This window comes from Bos indicus x Bos taurus, chromosome 6 (genome assembly GCF_003369695.1).
Source record: "Bos indicus x Bos taurus breed Angus x Brahman F1 hybrid chromosome 6, Bos_hybrid_MaternalHap_v2.0, whole genome shotgun sequence".
NCBI classification, from domain to species: domain Eukaryota; kingdom Metazoa; phylum Chordata; class Mammalia; order Artiodactyla; family Bovidae; genus Bos; species Bos indicus x Bos taurus.
Genome location: NC_040081.1, coordinates 70036897 through 70041164, shown reverse-complemented (window position 1 = coordinate 70041164; position 4268 = coordinate 70036897). Strand labels below are relative to the sequence as shown.

General features: G+C 43.0%; 1 pseudogene; it reads right to left on the bottom strand.

Annotated features, from left to right (window-relative positions):
- Nucleotides 1-1746: 1746 nt before the first annotated feature.
- On the bottom strand, nucleotides 1747-2141 carry LOC113894621 (annotated as a pseudogene).
- Between the last annotated feature and the right edge of the window lie 2127 nt (nucleotides 2142-4268).

Genomic DNA, 4268 nt, shown 5'->3' with positions numbered 1-4268 from the left:
ACCTGCCATTATTCACATTTTCCCATATATTTTGAAAGTTTATGACTTTCTAAATTGCAGTATTGTTGATTTATGACATTATATTATTTTCAGGTGTAGCACATGGTGATTCAAAATTTTTATAGATTATGCTCCACTTGCAGTTACTATAAAATATTGGCTGTATTCCCTGTGCTGTCCAATATATCCTCCTAGCTTATTTTGTACATAGTAGTTTGTACCTCTTAACCCCGACCCTAGCTTACCCTGCCCCCACTTTTGTAAAATGCTCCCTTTATTAAACTCCCCCAAATACCCATTTGGCATGAACACTCTCTTCCTGTCTCCCGCACTCTGATAAATACAGATGGCATTCATGTGACTTGAGATTTTCCATGTGTGATGACTGCCTGTTTCATCAAGTGACGTCGTTAGAGGCTGAATCTACCTGTGCGCTGCATGGCTGTGATTTCACTACAACCAAGCTTTCCCTTGTGTGGGAAGGAAACACTATGGTAAGTGTATCATCAGGGTGTCATGCAGATGAAATGACGCCTAAATGTTTTCTGACAGAGGTTAGTCTAGGGGTCAGACTGGCCTACAAAGTCCACCTGAGTCCTCAGAAAGCCAAAATGAGGAGGGGAGGGATAAAATAGAGGTTTGGGACTAACATATACACCCTACTATATGTGGGCTTTCCCGGTGGCTCAGAGGTAAAGAATCTGCCTACAATGCAGGAGTCGCACAAGATGGGGATTCGATCCCAGGGTCAGGAAGATCCCCTGGAGGAGGGCATGGCAACCCACTCAAGTATTCTTGTCTGGAGAATCCCATGGACGGAGGAGTCTGGCGGGCTACAGTCCATAGGATCACAAAGAGTCGGACACCACTGAAGCAACTTAGCACACACATATGTATGCCCTACTATATGTAAAGTAGATAATCAACAAGGACTTACTGTATAACACAGGGAATCGACCCAATATTCTGTAATAACCTATATGGAAAAGAATCTGAAAAGGAATGGATATATGTATACGCATAACTGAACCACTTTGCTGTACAACAGCAACGAACAATATTATAAATCAACTATACCCCAACACAAAATAAAAATTAAATTTAAAAAAAGGCCAAAATGAAACACACAAAAAATGGAGACTTGGCATGAAGAAGTAAAGATGATCATCCCATCGAGTTTCTTAGAGGAAACCAGAACTTTCTCCTGGAGATCATCCAGACTCCGGTTTTCCAAGTTGTTTTCTAGATCCCTTGTGTACCCTACAGTTGAGAACACGTCCTAATATGTATTGTTAATATGCTCGAGGATGAGATTAAGTCCTTTCAAAACCTTCACTTCAGGTTGGGAGGCCAATCAAACCAGGTCTCTGCCTTTGAGGAGGAGAGCCACAGCTGCTTTGGACAGAACCTGGGCCCAGAGTGGGGTTTGCTCTGCTCAGTGTTGGAGACCAACAAGCTCTTCTGCCCTTTCCTGAGACCCCAAGAGGGAATGTCATAGAAAGAAGTAAAGCCACAGCTTTGGTTTTGTTGGTTTTACTTACTTATCTGTTTATTATTAAAACTTGCTTTTTTTTTTTCCTATTGAATCAAGTGCCATCTCCCAATTACAGTTAGATTATCATGCTTTACAAATATCAGCACAGTTAGCATCACCTCATCAATAACTGAAATAATAAATCAAACTGTTACTAGGTCTCAGTGGTTATGTCCACATCTAGATTGTTAGGGATTTATATGGTCAGGAACTCATTTGTTTGCTTTAGCTTTTAGCTTTCTTGGTTATATCTCCAAATTCAAAAGAGGTGTGAGGTTCTTGCTGTCATGACAAAGAATTCAGCAGCAAACAGACTCCAGTTTGGGGAAACAATTATAAGTCAGTAAACCCTGCAGTCAAACCCAAATAAACCCTGTAGTCATCAAAACAGAAGATTGGACTGTGCTGAAATTTTCTGCAGGTCTGGCCATGTCAGCCAGTCCAGCACACACCTATGTGTTTTCACTAACTGAAGCCCAGAAAAATACTCTTCCAGGACCTGCTGGGAGTTGCACATCAGCCTCGATTTCTCAGGAACCAGGAGCTCCAGCTTATCAAGGACCTGATGGTAGGTGGCCTGCAGTCCCCAGGTGCCGGGCACTGACATCTCTGCAGATGAGTGACTGTGGGCCACCAGGTGGGAGAGTGGCCACGTGCTCATCCCTGGCTGGCCATGGAGAGCAGCTTGTCATTTCCCACTGCCTTGCACCCTCCTCTCCTCCAGGGAGCTCTTTCTGTAGCTCAGCCTGCTTCCCTGTGAACCTAGTGGCCCGTCCCAGAGATTGTTTATTTTTTTCCATGAAGAGGAAGAAGGCTATAAAGTAGCAAAAGTTGGCCTGACAGTCAAGGAACCTGAGCTTCTGTCTCCTACTTGACTTTTGGCAAGCCACTTGGCATCTGTATGCCTCTGTTTCCATCTGTAGAATGAGATGGCTGAACGGTCGTACTGTGTGCCAGCACAAAGGAGGTGGTGAGAATTGAAAATGGGCACCCAATGTTGCAGGGGCTGGACTCAGGCAGGCTGCCTGGGTTTGGCTCTTGGCCTCAGGAGTTGGCCCTGGCATCAACGTTCTAATCTGAAAATTGGGTATCATATGGTACCTTTCTCAGAGTTGTTGTGAGGATGAAGTGAGCGCACATGTATACAATAAGAACAAGTCCTGAGACATGGAAAATGCCAAGCGGTAGCTGGTAGTACTAAAGGCAAGAGGTGTGAGGTGAGGGGGACCCCTCACATGACTTATGTTTCCATCAGGTGTGAGAACTGTGGAAACCCAGCCTTACTCTAAAGGGTGACTCTCATCTTAGCCTCACACTGAGTTGCCTGTGGAGCCTGAGGAACATCAGCTCTGTCACAGGACAGTTTTGGGAGGAGACCATACTCTACTGTTTTGTTTTTTTTGCCTTCTGTCTCAAATGGACAGTTTGCAATACATGATAATACCACCAGCATCTGTTTCTGAACATTTCTACTCATAAGAACCAAAAAAACTCCCAAGAAGAAACTACTTTTCTCTCCGTTGGACTAGAGTCTTTCTGAAACAGCTTTCTACCAGGAGATTAATTATAGAAGCCACGGTATTTCCTGAAAATGGTAAAACATTTGAAAGGAGTCCTAAGACACTGCTTGATAAATGGCTTGCCTCTTTATTGCCTAACAATCCAAAAGAAAAATGCGTGTTTGAAACAGAACAGGATGTAATGGAAATCTAAGTAGATGGACTGTAAAATGGATTTTATTAACTATTTACAGTGGCTATGTAAATTGTTTTCATCTCTGCTTGAGAGAGTTCCCTGTTAGGGTTTCTGAGCCTTCCTTGGTGCTTCTCTGATTTGTGGTGTAAAGATGAGTGGCTCCAAATGTGAGTGTTGTCAGCGAGATCTCCAGATAAGCCTCACTAGGTTACTGCAAACCTTGCCTTAGAGAGGGACTGTGTCCTTCAGAGAGAGCGTCTTCCATTAAAGACAGGAAAAAACTAAGAAGAAACAGTGCCTTTGCATCCTGAATGCCTCATGTCACCATTGTTCCCAGCAATTTGTCTCTATTGTAATAGACCCAGATGGTGCAGTTCAGTGGTGAGGTCATCTCTTAAAACATAATATGTAATTGACTCTACAACTTGCTTATCTAAATATGACCTTTCTATAGTCCCATTTGTGAAAAGTCCATCCCAGTTCACCCATATGTTTGGAAAGGGTTTCAATTTACTTTTTTTTTTTTGTTTAGTTTTATTTTATTTTTAAACTTTACAATATTGTATTAGTTTTGCCAAATATCGAAATGAATCCGCCACAGGTATACATGCGTTCCCCATCCTGAACCCTCCTCCCTCCTCCCTCCCCATACCATCCCTCTGGGTCATCCCAGTGCACCAGCCCCAGGCATCCATTATCGTGCATTGAACCTGGACTGGCGACTCTTTAAAACGTTAATTTGCTCTTGTCTCAAAATATACAGTCACTTTTCCATTCTTTGTGGGATCTGTCAAGTAGTTTGCGAATTATTGAGACCCCTGGCTTCTCTGCTCTTGGCCTGCCTTCTGATGCAGTCACTGAACACTGGGAGAGCCTTGGGGCCCTGTGGAGCTGTGCTACCAGCATACTAGTTACCTACAAAATGAGGGCATCCCCAAACCATCTTTTCTATAAAAAAAAAAAAGTGAAAATTGATATTTCAAAAGAAGTACTAGGACTGTCATCACAGTAGGAAAAATATCGGAATGCTGTTCTACTT